Raw genomic sequence first — 17,489 nt, 5'->3', positions numbered from 1 at the left:
AAAACACACCTTATCACCTCACAATCCCTGTGAGTCATCTGCTAGGTATTTTTGAACACTTATTCTTAAAGCCCAAATTAACAAGGTAAAATCAATCGATATATAATGGGCATCTGATATGTCTGATAACATTTTAAAACCACAATTTAAAATCTCTAAATAATATACTGTCATTGAAATATACTGTTTGGAACCATGTTATGTATGTGTGAATTGAGGTATACTTAAGTAAATCAGTAAAAACTTGTGTATAATTGAGGAGAAAAGACTAGTAGCTCACAGAAAAGAAAATTATTCTCTGGGATGCAAACTGTTGTCAACAAAGAAGGATCTGTATTCGTCTTGCCTCTGTAGGGTACGTCCAAAGGCAAGACATATTGCCCCCAGTGCAACATGTAATGCTGCTTTTCCTTCTTACTCTTTTTCTGACCCTCGTTCTGACTGTGGTCAACTGTGAAAATAGCGAGGGCGCCTCACTTGGGGAGGAGCCCACGTTTCTAATGGTCCTCGTGTTACCCTACGTTGGGGCCATTTTAGAAACATTCTCCCTTTGGTGAATAACATGGTGCAGGCTATCTTTGACCAGGCATCCTTTTCAGACTGACCGGTCCCTTCTGGCAGCTCTTATCCATGCTGCACTTGTCCCAGATCAGGTCCTCCATGGTATAAGGTCGTTTGGAGGCTGGCAGGGAGTCCTTGTAACCAGACATTTTGGCATTCCCCAGACAGCACCTTAGTAGCTCCAAAGGATTTAATTTCCTCATCTTGTTCCTGTGCCCATGGCCTTGTACACGCACATGTAAGGGGATGCTAGGGATAATTCGACAGGAGTGGTATGCTCCAGTTTCCCCAGTGTAGTTCAACAGCATTGTATGAGCTACATTATTTGTCAGGCTCACATCAAAGAGAGCAGCTTCGCTATCCCCTTTGGGGGGGGTGGCATTTGTAAATACATTCAAATTTGTCTTATTCAAACAGGGCAATGATTTCCATGTGACCATTTAGTAATCTCGCCAGATGTAGAAGATACCTATGTACCAAGGCTGACAAATGACCATCAAAAAGATTCCTGAAATATTTTATTTCTGGATTTGGCACATTAAATGTGTCTTCTTATAATTGGAGTCCACAATATACAGGTCAGATTGTAAATAAAGCTGTAAGGCCCTACACATCTGCTGTATCATTCAGAATCAGAAGAGGTGGTTAAATGTCAAGACGAAATTGTGAAAAATAGCCTGGCAGGATTATGCAAAAACTGGACGGAAGCAGCCAGACGCTCTACCTATAGATTGTGAACACGAGAGCTTTAACAAACAAAAAACTGGGACCTTCATCTAAAAGACTGAGTAGGCTTATGAGACTTCTAAAAGCAGATTGTTAATGTGCTGGATGAAGCTGTGCTCTATCACTGGGCAGCACTGATAAAGGGTGTCGACGCATTGCATGCACAGGTGCAAGAAGCCGAGTGACGGGGTTCACTTTAGGGTTCAACAGTCTGCGCTGTCATGTCAACCTTCCCGCAGGGATTTATAGTTCTGTGGGCAACTGACACTAACGTACCGAAGACTCACAGCATCTCTGGTAGGGAGACACTGGCCTCAACTGCTTAACAACTTCTAACTTCACTCGGTTTTCCTCTAAGGCTCAGAGATGGATAATCTGCTTCCCACTTGAGTTTCAGACTTGTGATGATAAGCTGCCCAGGAAGGTCCAGTCCCGGTGGCCCCCGAGCCTACGTGGGAAGGCGCTCTACTCCACCCGCAGCCTGCTGGGGGGGAGAAGTCAATGCACCTTTCCAGTCAATGATCATCCTGAACTGCTCTGAGTTCCATCCTACAACTGTGGATGAGACACGAGAACACCTCCTAACTGTCTCCAAGAAGGTCTCACCTCTGGCCATATTTGTTCCAACTCAGATTTTTGTTTTGTCTTCCCCCCAAAACCCTGCCTTTGCCCTCAAACAATAAAGTTGGGCTTTGCTCATCTCTGAACCAGGTCCTAATACCACAGCCTTACTATATTGAGAACACTGTTTCTGTCAAAGACTGACTCCAGCACTTTCTTGATGGGAACTAATTCCTCACTTGAAACCCATCACACAATGCAGAGGCTGAGAAGGATGACACAGCCTTTCTCTCTGTCATCAAAGACTATGTCCCCGCCTCCCCTGACCCGGTGCAATAGGGCATGTCTGTGAGCAAGTATCTCAGTGGCTGAAAGCTGCTGCTCTGTTCCACCAGGATTTCTTGTCTGGTCACCAGGACGTAACCAAAAGATAAAGATGACTCACTCTCAAAGACAAGGATTGACCCCTCCTTGGAAAGAACAGGCCCTACCTAACAACCTCTGCTATGTACTTATCTATGGGAACAGAAAATTAAAAAACAACAAAGCCTTTCTTCATCTTTCTTGTCAATGTGCAAGACATATTTCTAAAAACTGGATCTGCTCCCAAATGCCACAGCCACTGAGGGGAAAATAATACCAGTGCCCTTTACCTGAGTTGACACTTGTGACAGTTGGAGAGACAGGGGCAAAAAGAAAGCCTCCTTCAATGTCTGGAGTATGGCAGGAACCTAACCTCCTACACTTGATCATCACTAAAAGAATTAGATAGAAACCATTAGAAAAATATGGCGGTCCCTGGATTATTAAGCCACGACAGTGATGGAACTGTACCTTGGGGAGCTAATGTTTTCACACTGACTTTGCACCAAAGATGGCCCTTTAAGAGTATGGTGCCACTCATTTCTAGGTGGAATGTGTAACTTTAAGAAAAACAGTACTGTAATAATACTGGGAATTATAATTGATACGTGGCAGCAATGTGTGAGCAATGTCACATAAGAAATGCCTCATAGGGACTTCCCTGGTGGTCCAGTGGGTAAGACTCTGCGCTCCCAATGCATGAGGCCTGGGTTCGATTCCTGTTTGGGGAACTAGATCCTGTATGCTGCAACTAAGAAGCCTGCATGCCGCAACTAAGACGTCTGCATGCCACAACTAAAGATCTCGCGTGCCATCAACTAAGACCCAGTGCAGACTAAATAATTAATTAATTAAAAATTATTTAAAAAAATGCCTCATAAACCCTCTTACCTACATGGTAAATAACAGGGGTCCAGGGTGCATTTAGAAGTAGGGTGGGAAGGAAATCTCAAGAGCAAAGGATAATGGATCCTATACTATCTAAACGTAACATATTAAGTGTTGTCAAAGAGGCAACAAAGAGAAACATTGTAGCAGCAGAGTATCACATGCCTAGAATTCCATTTATTAAAAGTGTTCTTCTTTTTCCTCTCCTTTATTGTAAGCTTTAAGCATCTCCGGCTTATTCTTTTGTGCTAGCCGATGGAATTTCACTGCTCAATCCTGAGAATCTGGCTAGGAGAAAGAATCTTGAAAAGAGGAGAACACTTCTTCCCTTACAGCTCCAGAGGAGTACAGACTTCTTGCTTCAAACAGTTATTTCTGATAAAGTGGTAAACTGGGATAATCACTAAGGTATTCATTTCAGTCTGCTCCCCAGTGTGGAAACTCCCATAAAAACATAAACTCCTGTTTTCTGATTAACAAAGAAGTCTTTTAAGACATCTGTGAGATGCCTTCAGAGAGCATGGTGAGGAGCTGTAAAATGTAACCTTTCACTTCTAAAAAGGCCACTTTCTAACTGGTTGCCTTACTTGATAATTTGCTGTTCTGCTCATAATATTTAAAGCAGCATCTGTGATTTTTTTTCCTTGAAGGAATAAATACTTGTAAGATTTCCTTATTTTATTTTTTGGTTTACCAGAAGAACTTGGTATTCTTCTCTTTTCCTTTCGTGCATAAAGTATAAATAAACGATGCACCTCTGGTTCAAACAAAATTTTAAAATCTTTGTCTTATTTAAATTATCACACCCAAATTCAGCTGGTGGATAAGAGCCACAAAAGTATGGGACAAACTCATCTGCTAGAGAACAAAAGAGAGGAACTATTTTTTTAAGGTTTTTAAAAATTAATTACACGTATATATTAATTCAGAACTGTTTTCCCCCCCTCTAACTTCTTCCTAAATTGGAGAGGTCAGAATCTGGTTTAACTCAACTGGCCTCCTTACCATCATGTTCCACTTAAATCCTTGTGCAGACAGCATTTATTGGGTTCTCTGCTGTTTACAGGAAGCTCTGCTCTGCTCCTGGGCCACAGAGTCCTATTCCCACTGATCCACTTAATACATGTATTGTGATTGACAGTCAATAGCCTAATCTTTGTTATAACAGATAGAGCATCATTCTTATTGTTGATAAATTATCATTCCCAGATTTCACTTAGTACAAATGGGACACGTCTTTTTCTTCTTCAAACACAAAACTCCAATCCACCTAATCTGTTCGGTCCACTGAAATGCTGCTTCTCTTCAGCTGTGTTTTACCTGCCAACATGTATTTAAAAACGAGGTAGACAAACTGAAAAGTCCAGTGCAACTTACTGTTAGTGGATATGAATGGACTTTTTGCTGTGAAATTTGAGTCATGTTTGACCAATGAAATAAACAGAAACTAAAATGCACAGCAAGCACAAGAATCAGCCCTTAATCAGTATCTTTCAAAGAATAATTTCAGCTAAGAATCTATTCACCTGCACAACATGCTGACTCTCAAAAGAATGACTGACATCATTCCATTTTTAAAAAGAGCTTAAAAAAAAAGACTCCTCTGCTTGCCTTCATAGAAAAGGGTAATTTTCTTCTTGATTAAATGTTTATTACAGAAAATAAAAGCCAAAAGAAGAAATATAAATCAGCGTAATTAAGAAGAGTCTTTTAAAATAAAACACTGAATGTGAGGGTGCTTTATTACCTGTAAATCCCCACGCAAATGAAAGTAGGATTAGAATCACCTCTGATATCAGGGTGGCCTCTACCCCAGTAAAAGTCTTTCTAGGGTTGAAGTAGGTGTCTGGGATGTTGTCATGCCCACAACTGCAGAAGCCAGAGTAAGAAATAAAACAGAACCACAATGCCCTCCAATCTAGTTGCCACTGGAGTCCCTCAGTGCCCCCCCTCACGAGGCCTCTCCCAGGCCGGTGTGACACCTCCTAGTAGCCATTCCTGCCCAGCGGGGGACCAGCTTATCCGGAAACTCCGCAGGGAAAGAGCAGCCCCTTTTGTCACTGGAGGTTCTAATCATAAGCAACTTGTGCTTTTATGCCAAAGTGAAGTCTCTCTTCCTGTAAGTACTACTTGTCTTCTTTGGAACTCGCGGAAATAGAAAATCCCTCTGCTGCGTGACAGACCCTGAATACTTGAAGACAATTAGGACACATTCACTTCCCTACCCAACCTTTCTGCAGGTTTAAATGTCAAAGCTGGCGATGTGAAAATTGGTGTCACTAAGCTAGCACCTACCTAACTAGTCTGGAACGTCAATCTGAGTCAAACATTTATTGCACCCTTGGTGTGTGAAGCATATAAAGGCGCCTAGTTTCTGCCCTTTAAGGATATCCAATCCAGTAGCTACAATTAATCTTAGTTAATAAACATAGTGTGCCCACTATATCTTAAGAACTTTTTATGGCTGACCTTGTTCCAGATAAAAGAAAAAAGGCTCATGTCTTTTCTTGCCAGAAATATAAGAAAATTATAAATATAATACAAAAATAAGTATTTCTTAAAAGCCTCAACACTGTTAACATCAGTATTGCTGCAAATGCACTCCATCAAGTAATGATGATGTTAAAATGAATTTATGCAACGAATGACAGATGAAAGAGTTAAGCGCCCACATGAGTGATTTTCTGTCGTAAGTAAAAGGATTCATTTTTTTAAAAAAAGAATTAACAATAAAAATATCTAATTTCAAGAAACTTGTTTGTTAGACTGTTGTATTTACATGTGCTACAGTAGAAATCTGATACACACAAATTATTGCCTGGTACTTTAGATTTTAAATATACCTAAACTGAATTTACTGAGTAATTATAACATGATGCAGAGGAACAATAAAAACTATTTTATTTTAAGGTTTTCCAATAGTGTGTATGTATACGTAAACATATGTGTATATACACATAAACATACCATAAGCTTTAAAACCTTCTCCAAAAATATTTCACGTAAGATGAACATTTAGCCTAAAGAAATGAATTCAGAACGTCTTTGGAGGTAAAAGTCACTTTAAATGTTAGCATTCTTTTCCTTATAATTCAATGGCAAGAAAATGCAAGAGAATTCTTGACTGTGCAAAACAAAACAAAACCCATTTAATAAAACAATAACAATGCTTTTTAAATAAACGTCAAACTTAAAAGTATTAAAACGTCAATTCTAGCTTTAACACTCTTACAGGTTGGTTTCTGGAAATGTGTAATATATTACCGTATGACAGCTTGTATTTTGTTATAAGACCGATTACTGCAACCTAAATTACAGAGCACGATCATACTTCCTCTCAGACCACTTCATTTGCATAATTGGAATAGATCATACGGCTCAATATCAAAGCTTAAAATTAATACAGGTCAGCATGAAAACGTAAGTTAGATAAACTAGACTAACTCGCTGTAGCAGACGGCAGCTCTGTCGCCGAGCCTGGAGCTCTGCTGCATATTTGCATTATGCTCAGTTTCATGAATCACAAGCAAATCGTTATCTAGGGTAAACTAAAGCCCATATCAAAGCTTTAGAAAGGGGCTGTAAAGATAGAGTACTTACGTAAAGGGTTATCAGGACAGGAGACAATGCAACTTATCTGGGAGGGTCTCTAACGTCCACGAGGTGGTAAACGCATTTAAATAGCGATGTGGATTCAGACGGCCTCCTCCCCACAGCATCCCAAACAAAGCAGGGCCAGGCCCTCGGGCGCTCCTAGTGCACCTGCAATGCGGATCCCTCACCCTACAATCCCACCCCGGGGCTGGCAGAAGCGGCCCCTGGGCTGTCCTCTCCTCCCCCTTCGGATTGGCTTGGGTGAGCGGTGGGGACGGACTGCAGCCTCGACTGGAGCCCTGGCAAGGGCATCCCCCTCCCCATAACGGGCTGGAAGACCCTGCAGGCAGCCGGCGCGGGAGTCGCTGCGCCTCACTTTTGCCCTCCTTTCCACCTCTTGGTTTTTCCCCCCCGAGATGTCTCCGCAAGGGGACACCCTTCCACAGCCCGTGGGTCGGGAGCACCCCTCCCCCTGCAGTGAGGGCTTTAAAAATTATCTAAATGAGTTTCTGCCGCGACAGATGCCTCCGCCCCCCCACCGGCGCCCGCAGAGCCTCACTGCAGGTACCGCCAGGTGAGCGGGGCTGGACTCGGTCACACCTCGGGCCCCGCCTCACCTGCGGGCGCGGCCGTCGCGGTCCTTCAGGCGGCTCCCCCCCTCGGCGCGGTCCTCCGGGCGGGCGGCAGCGGGGGCCTGCGGTCCATGGGCGGGGCGGCGGGCGGGGCTGGCTCCCGGCTCCGGCCCTGCCCCGGCCCGGCCGCCGAGGGAGGTCAGTGGGCACCGCCCGCCGAGCGCATCTCGCCGGCTCCCACCCGAGCGCTCGCCGCGGTGCACGCTGGGAGCGGGGGCCGGGGCGGCGAGGCCTGTCCGCGCTGACCGGGAGGGCGGCAGAGGCGCCGGCGCGGCGGCGGGTCTGTGTCTGCGGGGAGGGGCGGGGGAGGCCGATCGATACTCACTTCCCGGGGAGGGGGCGACGCCCCCCTCCCGCAGCTGTTAGGGGTTGGGGAACGGACCGAGGGGAAGGGAGGGTCTGGCCGGTGGGACGCAGGCGCAAAGCTCAGGTGCGGCCGCACTGCGGTTGCCCGGGGTAACGCGGGCCCGGGTGGGGCGCGGGGGAGGAGGAGCGAGGCGGACGAGCGGGAGCGCGCGCGCGCTGGGCGGTGGGGGTTGGGGGGTACCCGGGACCAGCCTGGGATTGGGGGGAGGGCACGCGCGGGCGGCCAACGGGGGCGGGGGCAGGGGAGGGGGGAAGGGGAGAGGGCCGGGCGGCGCGCATGCGTGCGGCCCCCGCTCCCCTGGGGCTCGCTGGCCTCGTGCGTGCGCACGCGCGCTGTCCCCCGGAGGCGTCTGGGTGTGCGGAGCGCGCGCGCGCGGCTTGGAGGCGCACCTGTGAGGTGTCCCTTGAGGAGAGGGAGGGTGGGTGCGCGGAGTCCGCGGCCTGGGGCGCTTCAACCCCTCACTTGGAGTGAGTTGTGGGGCGGCCGAGCTGCAGTCTCTTTATTTCTTCTCTGAGTCAAGGCGGGGGCGGGGGGCGGGGGCCGGGGAGTGGGCTCGGGGTCGGAAGAAGGATGAGTGGATTAAAGAAAAGAAAAACAACCCATCACTTAGGATGGGCCTCGAGCCGGGGCGGGTGCCCGGGCATCGGTGGGAAAGGTCAGAGCAGCTACCGCGCAGCTGGGCGGCCTGGCGGCCACCGGGCCGGCCCCGGGGAGGGCAGCCTGGCCTCTGGCCTCGGCGAGCCGGCGTGGGCCCGCAGTGCCGGGGAGCGGGGGTTACAGATGGCGGCAGGGTGCGCGGCGGCGGAGGTGCAGCGGCAGGGGCGAGGCCGGGCGGAGGCCCCGCGGGAGCCGGACTCCCGAGCCGGGCTCCATTGTTGTTGGAGCTGAGGGAAGGGGGAGCAAAACAGCTTTAGAAACCCCTGAAGCCGCGCCTTGGAGCCTTTCCAGGCGGGTCCGCGGAGAGGCGGTAATGGCCGCGCCGTGGGATCAGGGAGCCAGGCTGTGTCGCGGAGAAGCTTGGCTGCATGATGTGATGTTGTGTTTTTTTTTAGAGCGCCTCGCGTCCCAGCAGAGCCAGCCGAGCATCCTACTCAGGTGATGAGGAACCCTCCCGGCACCCAGCGCAGATCGCTGCTGCCGCTGGACGCCTCCATTGTTTGACCATAACAAGGGCCGGATTCTCAACCCAGGTAAACTGGATGGCAGCGCCGTCGAGCTCCCTCTCACCTCCCACATCCAAAGGAACCTCCTCTCCTCTTTCAGGACTTTACTCCAGTTTTCTCCCTGTGCCCTGCTTCTGATTAACTCAACATATCCACCTCCCAGACATTTCCCCATCTGGCTTAATCTTCCCGCATCTCTCTGCCAAGTCACCTCTCATTTCCCTCAAAACTCAGCTCCTTTGTGAAACCTTCCTTGCCGAACTCTAACAACTAAATCTCTCTAGGAGGAGCCTGTTCCGGACTTTTCTAGTTGATAGTTGATTGGTTGTCTTATTGCAACAAAGGAGACTAGATGTTTTTTAAAAATTCTGAGCTATTGTTTTTTTTTTTAAAGGAACGTTTTGTGATAGTTTATTGTTTTAAAAGGATCGAACTGTTTTTGTTTCTATATTTTGTCCTTTTTTGGGGGGGGGGCCCTACTTCCTTGGTAGATGCACAGCTTTTTAGAACAGAAAAATGACCTTCGTGTTCAACCCACAGGTTAATTTAAATTTTAAAAATTAGTTTTAAATTAGCAAAGTAAAGCATTTTCGTTGTAAAAATGAAAACATTACAGAGATGGGCTAAAGTCTTTGACTACAAATCTCTGTCCCCAGAGATAACAACTATTATGTTTGGTGTGTATCCTTCTAGATCTTTAAAAATGTTTTTACGATCTAAACAATGTGTGTACTTGTATTATCTCTGACTGTTTTAACAAGTACAAGTGTACTCTAGCTTTCAGTTTTAGCATGTGATGCATTCACTCATTTTGCAGAACTGCTGCATCATGTTCCATAGTTTGAGTGCACCATAGTTTATTTAGCCATTTCCTGGATTGATGGCAATGGATGTTTTAACTTGATACTTAAACAGCTTCTTTGGTTGTCGTTCTCTAGTGAAATGACATTTTAGTGAAGGGAGCACAAATCTACACTAATTACAGAGCCTAAGCTTTTATGATGGAAGTTCTCTTTGGTTCAGAAATTTACATGTAGGAGCCTCCACCCCCCCCCCCCCGTTGTAATTGTGACTCTACTACTTTCAAGTCCTGTGACCTTGGGGAGGACATTTAATTACTCTAAGCCTCAGTTTTCTTTTCTACAAATGATGTTAATACCTGCTCTGTCCCACCAAGTTCAGTCATATGATGTATGTGAAAGTCTTTGTAGAGTGTAAAGTGGTATATAATGTTGATTTAATTGGCCTTTGTGATCTGAAGGAATTTTTAATTTACAATATAATTTATATTTTCTTTTTTGACCAGATATGTATATTACAGAATACTACAGATAGCCAACTTTGAATGCTGTTTAATTTCTGATTTTGCTATATTTTTACCAAGTACTGTTAATACATTAGACTTCTGAAAGAGTATTTTACAAAGCACTTTTCATAGTGCTTTACATACCTTAAAAATAAGGCATAAAAATTAGTTGCCTGAGAATAAAGTATCAGCAACTTGAACACTACATAAAACTCTCATAATATGTAAACAGAACTTACTTCCTAGTGATGTAAATTTGTGTATGTGTTTTTCTGAAGCAGCAGCAGATTCAGGTTAGTTTTTATGTCCTTTGAGTAAAATGGATTCTTATGGAGTTTGCAGGCAGTATCAGAGTTTTAACGGTAAATATTTATTGAATAATGTGATGGGTATCGTTTAAGATGTAAGAGATACCATTAGGGGCTTTGTAGGTGTTTTTCTTTCATTCATATATGCATGAATGTTTGTAGTGTGGTCAGCAAAATCAACTTGACCCTGTTCTCTTGTAATTGATCTATGGGGGGAGAGGAGATCAGAAATTAAACACAATCGCGCAGCTGCGTGTAGAATCATAAACTGGTATCTGCTATGAAAGTGAAGTAGCATTGGCTATGAGAGAGTATAAAAAGGGGACCAAATTTCAGATTGCAGAAGGAGGGCCCAGGAAAGACTTTTTTGCAAAAATAAGGTTTGAGCTGAGATCTGAAGGGTGAGTAGGCGTCAGTGTAGAATGAGATGGGGGATAATTTTCCAGGCAGGGGAACAGCCTGTAGGAAGGCCCAGAAGGGGGGAAGCTTTGCCCATTCCGGGAACTGAAAGAATGACGTGTGGATAGATTATGGTGGGTGAGGGGCAAGTGTGGCTAGGCAGGGGCCAGATCGTGTAGGGTCTTGTAGGGCAGGTTAAGGATGTTTTATTTCACCCTGAGTGAAATGGGAAACCATTACAAGGGTTCGGTTTTAAGTAGGGGAGTGACATAATCAGATTTGCATGTTTAAACAACCACTCCAGCAGCTGCGTGCAGAATGTAGGGGTGGAGAGTCGAAGTGGGGGAGACCAGGTAGGCCATTTCAGAGGCCTTTCTAGAAGAGAAGTGGTCTTTCCCGTCCAGTTCACGTTGACTTTAAACTACCAGCTAAACTAAGATCAAGATAGGTATTTGATTTTAAAAATAAATAATTGATTTTAAAAATAAATAATTATTTATTTCTAAAACGTAGGCATAAAAATGCACTTTTTTAATGCGAAAGGCACACATATGTTAAACTAATTATTCATACTATGCTTAACAGAAAAGTATCAGAGTCAAATTAAAATTTGGGGTATTTAACATGTTTTTGGTAAGTTTTGTCAAAGCAGGAATACATGAAATAAGACTGAGGCAAGGCTCTAAAATGAAAAGAAGGGAAACATTTGTAGATGCTGTTGGCTTAAAAAAATGAGAATAACAGAAAAAACAGACAAAAAAATCGAGAAAGTGACTGGGCGCACAATGTGTATATAAAAGTCATAGCTTTCTGAATACTAAAAATAACCTGGCAGAAACTAAATGGATAAACAACCAAAACAGCAGGCTCTGATCACAATGCAACAAAAAACAAGAAACAGGTAAGCACAGCCTCACCGAGACAAGTGCGGTCTGCCTGGAGGAGACCAGAAAACATCCTGAAAGATAAGACAATGTCTTAAACAGAAGGACAGGCCGTATTCCTGGATGTGATGTTTAAACGTTATAGAGATGCCCTTTTTTGGGTGAACTGGACAGAATAGTGAGTAATGAGGTGGGACAAACCCTATCTGATTGTTTAAACATATTGTAGAATCATGTTTGTTCTGTACAGGTCACTGGAACCTATTCAGCACCCCAGAGATAAACTGTATATGGGAATGTAATAAATGACAAACCATCGTGAATGCCCTTCAAATCAGGAAGAAAATATGGAAGTAAATATTAAACATCTGGAAAAAAGAGTTGTGCACGCTGAGGTGGACAGAGCACAGGCTTTGCAGTCACACAGACTTGAACTGGATTATTTTAAGTGAGGAAAGTAATACCCACCGTGCAGCTTTTGTGAGAGAGAGATACAGGTCTTCGCACCTATGGGGCACTCAAATCTGTTGCTAGTTAAAATCAATGTATTAGATTATGTACACATTTAAAACTTCTTTAAGAAGAAAGAGAAAACAAAACCCTAGGATCAAAAACTAAACCACAAAGTAGGAAAATATTTATGACAAATATAAGTGAAGAGTTAATATCTTCAACATGCAAAGGACTCACACAAATCAATGAGGAAAATCATGAAAATCCACACGTGGTTGCAGGATGTGGATAGTTCACTGGATAGAAGTATAATTTGTTCAACATTTGGAAAGATGTGTGATCTCACTCATAATCAAATAATTGGTAATTACTCCTATAGAAAAGTAAAAGTCTCTTCTCAGTAGCAACAAAACCAGAACACATTTAAGAGTAAAACACAAATGTACAAGAGCTTTATGAAAAAAGTAAAAACCTTTACCTGAAGAATTTAAAAGCTAACCTAAATAAATGGGCAGACATTACATGTTTCTGGAAGGGACGGCATCTTTGTAAAGATTGCAATACTCTACAAATTAAACTGTAACTTCAGTGTTATTCCAGTTGAAATCCCAGTGAGACTTATTTCTGGACACTTGATAAATTGCTTCTAAAATTTGTCCAGAGGACTAATTGTGCTAGAGTGGCCAAGAAATTTTTCAAGCGGAAAAATAGTGATGAACGATTTGCTATGCCAGATATCAAAACATACTGTAATGGTACAGTAATGTAAATGGTGAGCACAAGAATAGACAAGCTGGTACATGAACAAGTAGAATCCAGTAACAGACCTATATATATATATATATATATATATATATATATATATAGGAATTTATTATATAATAAAGTTGGTATTTTGAAACAGTTGGGCAATGGTTGTTTGATGCATTGTATAGGGAAAAATGACTATTTGGAAAGAAAGATTCTACTTCCCCATATTCAAAAATGACTTTTATTTGAATTAAAGAACTAACTCAAAGACAAAAACACCTATAAAAGTACTAGAAGAAAATATAAGAATTTATTATGTTGGAGGATGTATTATGTTGGGAAAAATGTTTTTGGGGTAGACCATTTAGGTAAGACCAAGGCCCCAAATCGTAAAAGGATGATAAGTTGGAACATCATCAAAGCTGATATTTCTGAGTGACAAAAAAACATCACAAGGTGACAGACTGGGGAAAAAGTTTTGGTAACATGTATAAACAAAGGATAATAGAATTGACACAATTAAGAAATGAATGGAGAATATGAATAGTTCTGAGAGAAATGAAAATATCAAAGCAATGACAGGAAATTCAACCTCACTTGTGATTAGGGGAATGGAAATTAAAACAGTGAGGTTTTTTTTGGGGGGGGGGTGGCTCTCAGGCTAAAATTTAAAAGCTGCCCAAGGATGTAGAGAAAAAGGTACCTCGTATATTCTTGGGAACATAAAATTGGTTCGACCTTTCCAGATGACAGTTTGCCCAAACCTGTCAAAATTTTAAAAACACCCATATGCTTTCATCTAGCAGATACACTTCAAGGAATTGATGATATTCTAATAAGAAGATACAAGTTAGTTTGAATGAAGTCTGTCGCAGCATCACTTAGAATGAGGAAAAACTGAAGATGAACACAAAAAATTTGGTACCTGTACACTACGGAATGTTACGTAGCTTTTTAAAAGAGAGGTAGATTTGTATGTATTGACATAGCTTGGATAGATGTCTAGAATATATTTTTGAGCAGGTTTAATTCCGTTTCTTTGTAAGATACAAAACAAAATAGTGTGTGTGGTTGTGTGTGTGTGTGTTCTGAATAAAAATAGAGACAGATCTAGAAAGATATGTGACTACTTCTGAGGGGAAGAGAATAGGGGAGACTGAATTTTTATTTCTGGGACTGATTTTATATTTATTTCACAATGTTTTGGATTGTTGAAGTTTTTTTTTCCTTTTTACAATGAGATTTACTTGTAATGAAGATTTTACAATTTCTCACTTAATAAAGGCCTAAATTTAGACTAAAAAATTTTAAGACCTAGGACTTGTGAGGATGTAGCAAAAATGTCACACTCTTATGTTACATTAGACATATGTATCAAGAGCCTTAAAAGTAATCATATTCCTTGATGTAGCAACCACTTAGGAGCCATCAAAGGAATATTTTTATTTTTATTTATTTATTTATTTTGCGGTATGTGGGCCTCTCACTGTTGTGGCCTCTCCCATTGCGGAGCACAGGCTCCGGACACACAGGCTCAGTGGCCACGGCCCACGGGCCCAGCCGCTCCGCGGCACGTGGGATCCTCCCGGACTGGGGCATGAACCTGCGTCCACTGCATTGGCAGGCGGACTCTCAACCCCTGCGCCACCAGGGAAGCCCAGAGGAATATTTTTAAATACAGAGAGGCTTTGCATACAAAAGATATGTATTGTGGAATTATTTTTAAGGGTGCATTTCCTATAACTTTAAGGGTTAAGTTATGGTACATCCACTGGATAATATATTACTGGCCGTTAAAATATTTAGGAAGAAAATGTATTAAAGTGCTTATGACAATGTTGAAGGAAAATCAGGATGCAAAATTGCATACGTGATATGATTAAAACCCTTAGTTAAACAGAAGTCCCAACAACCCTCCACAAAAACCTATGATGGAAAAATGTCTAGAAGAAATTAAATGAAAATCTTAAAAGTTGTGTATTTAAGGTAGTAGGATGTAGGATGATTTAAAATTTTTTGCTTTTTTTATTTTTCAGGATTATGTTATTACATCTATAATTTGTTATTTCATTTATTTTGGAACGTTTACTTTAAAAAAGTACATCCTATGTAGAACATGTGTTAGCTGCATGGTTAATAGATACATGCCCTTTAAAAAAATAGATCTGTCTTATATATTAAAGTGTCCTCTAAAATGTTCTCTAAAAACTAATATCTAAACATTTTTTGAGTGATACATTTGGAGTAAGTTTGAATGAATTTTGTCTCTTCCAACTTTTGGAGGAAAATTGCTTCTTAGCAATATGCAGAATAAAAATAGTTCTCGTTTCTTGTAACTGTAGAATAAATGCAGAAACTTAAAACATGGGCCGTGGAATTTCCTAGGTTGACTCTTGTTAACTCTTCGTGTCCCTAACACACAGACCCAGCCCCAGAGCAGTTGCATTTAACTGAGTCAGGATGAGTAGCACTTAGCCAGCTGGACCAAGGGCAGAAGCGTTGAGAGCCTGATTATTATGCAGGGCCTGCAAGTGACTCGGCAGAGTGGAGCTCAGGGTGCCTCGGGGTATGCAGTGTAGGTGAGGCTGAAGGGGTTATTCTAAAGGCATGTGCATTTGTTCCCTTGCCAGGGGTTAACTGTGGACCTGCAGTAGGTTCTGTGGACGTGGAGTGGCATGTGGCTTAGTGGAGGACAAAGCCGAGGAAGTGTGGTAGTGGAGATAGCGTTGCGGACATGGAAGGGCTCTGGGGGCACATAAGAAGGTACCCTACATGACCCAGATTTGAGGGTAGGGGTGCCAGTCAGGGGAGGCTTTCTAGAGAAGGTGAGCCCCGAAGGTAAATGGCGGGAACAGCAAGTGTGAGGGCCCAGAGTTCAAAGGAGTGTTGGGTGGCGGGGCAGGGAGTGATTGAGGCCTAGGAGCAGACAGAACCTGGCGAGTCTGAAGAAGTTTGCCTTGGCTGGAGCTAGAATCGGCGTGGGCAGCTGTGAGAGATGAACCAGGAGAGGTAAATAGTAGCTAACGCTGATCAGAGTTTGAAAGCCTGGGACTTCCGTGGCGGTCCAGTGGTTTAAGACTCTGCTCTCCCAATGCAGGGGGCACGGTGTTCGATCCCTGATTGGGGAACTAAGATGCCGCATGCTGCATGGCCAAAAACAAAGAAACAAACAAATATATGCCATATGAATAAATTCGGAAATTACACTGAGAATTAATGGAACCCATTGAGAAACTTTAAGCGGGGTAATCAACAATCCATTTTGCATTTTAGGAGGATTGCCTTACAGTGGATAATGGGTTAGAGGAAGGCAAGCCCGGAGGCTTTGCAGTGTTCCGGGGAAGGTGGTGGCCTGAATGGCAGCTGAATGTCGGTGAGGTGGGTGGATAAATTCAGGAGGAATTGAGGAGATAGAGTGACAGAACTTCGTGAGTGGGAGGAGGGTTGATGGTAACCAGGTTTCTGACTTGCAATTGAGAGACTAGTGGACCCATTTACTAGAGTTGAGAACAGAGTTGGCTTTGGTGAAGAGGTGACAGATTGAGTTTTGGACGTGCTGAGTGTATGGGGCTTGTAGGACATGTAGGATCTTCCTGAGAGAATTTGCAAAGAATGATTTTATGATGCAGATACATGCTTTGTTATATGAATGACTGAGTGCTGTGCATAAATCTGTGTGGTAAATTTTTCTTGGAATATGATTACACATCTATGTATTGTTTAAGATTGGGGTATCTGTCTAGCTTAGACTGGACTGTTGATGTCTTTTATATGGAGTTAAGACTTCATGACCCTGACTTTGGGTAATACTCTGGTTGCCTTTTGGGCTAGACTCTGACTCTTTGAGCAGGTGGTGGTCCTAAAGTCAGTCATCCTGTTGTCAGTACTGCTGAATAATTGGAGCGATTTCTATTGATGTTTCCAAACTGGTCGTTCCACACAGAGGTGGGCCAGGACGTAGGCAGAGGGGTGCCCTAGGTCTGATCCATCCGCAGGTGCCTACCTGGCCATTAGAAATTGTCCTAGTCTATTTGGGCTGCCATGACAAAATACCGTAGACTGGGTGGCTACAACAACAAGTATTTATTTTTCACAGTTCTGGAGGCTGGGAGGTCCAAGATCAAGGTGCCAGTAAATTGAGTGTCTGATGAGGTCCTGCTTCCTGGTTCATAGATGCCGTCTTCTCGCTGTGTCCTCACGTGGCAGAGGGGCGAGGGAGTTCTCTGGGGTCTCTTTTATAAGGACACTCATCCCATTGTGAGGGCTCCACCCACGTGACCTGATCACCTCCTAAAGGCCCCACCTCCTAACACCATCACACTGGAGTTAGGGGACACAAACATTCAGGCTGTAGCAGAAGTATGGATAGAGGTTGGAGAATCATTCACAGTGTCCTCACCGCACAGCTGGCATGGAAACCGTGGATGGGTGATATTGTGTAGGCCAGAATGAGGAGGAGCCCAGAGCAGAGCTGGGGCATATGACCCATCAAGGAAAAGGTAGGGGAGACCTTTAAATTCTCAAAAGAATTCAT

The 17,489-nt window shown here is 43.5% G+C and overlaps 3 protein-coding genes across 6 annotated transcripts in view; 2 read left to right on the top strand and 1 right to left on the bottom strand.

The window, feature by feature from the left end:
- CCDC92 (coiled-coil domain containing 92) overlaps nucleotides 1-7,790 on the bottom strand; it is a 30,209-nt gene extending 22,419 nt beyond the window's left edge. Inside the window, exon 1 of the mRNA XM_060027895.2 lies at nucleotides 7,311-7,790. The gene's annotated coding sequence lies outside the window, so the exon portion shown is untranslated. The remainder of the gene's footprint in view (nucleotides 1-7,310) is intronic.
- A 954-nt stretch (nucleotides 7,791-8,744) lies between these two features.
- RFLNA (refilin A) overlaps nucleotides 8,745-17,489 on the top strand; it is a 237,002-nt gene continuing 228,257 nt past the window's right edge. For both annotated transcript variants that reach the window (XM_060027900.1, XM_060027905.1), the window contains exon 1: nucleotides 8,745-8,882. The gene's annotated coding sequence lies outside the window, so the exon portion shown is untranslated. The remainder of the gene's footprint in view (nucleotides 8,883-17,489) is intronic.
- The window catches only part of ZNF664 (zinc finger protein 664), a 34,628-nt gene continuing 25,907 nt past the window's right edge, over nucleotides 8,769-17,489 (top strand). The window contains exon 1 of one of the 3 annotated variants that reach the window (XM_060027899.1): nucleotides 8,769-8,882. The gene's annotated coding sequence lies outside the window, so the exon portion shown is untranslated. The remainder of the gene's footprint in view (nucleotides 8,883-17,489) is intronic. The other 2 variants (XM_060027896.1, XM_060027898.1) reach the window with 2 other exon arrangements.

Source organism: Delphinus delphis, chromosome 13, assembly GCF_949987515.2.
Source record: "Delphinus delphis chromosome 13, mDelDel1.2, whole genome shotgun sequence".
Taxonomy (NCBI): domain Eukaryota; kingdom Metazoa; phylum Chordata; class Mammalia; order Artiodactyla; family Delphinidae; genus Delphinus; species Delphinus delphis.
This window is presented reverse-complemented; position numbering and strand designations above follow the sequence as displayed.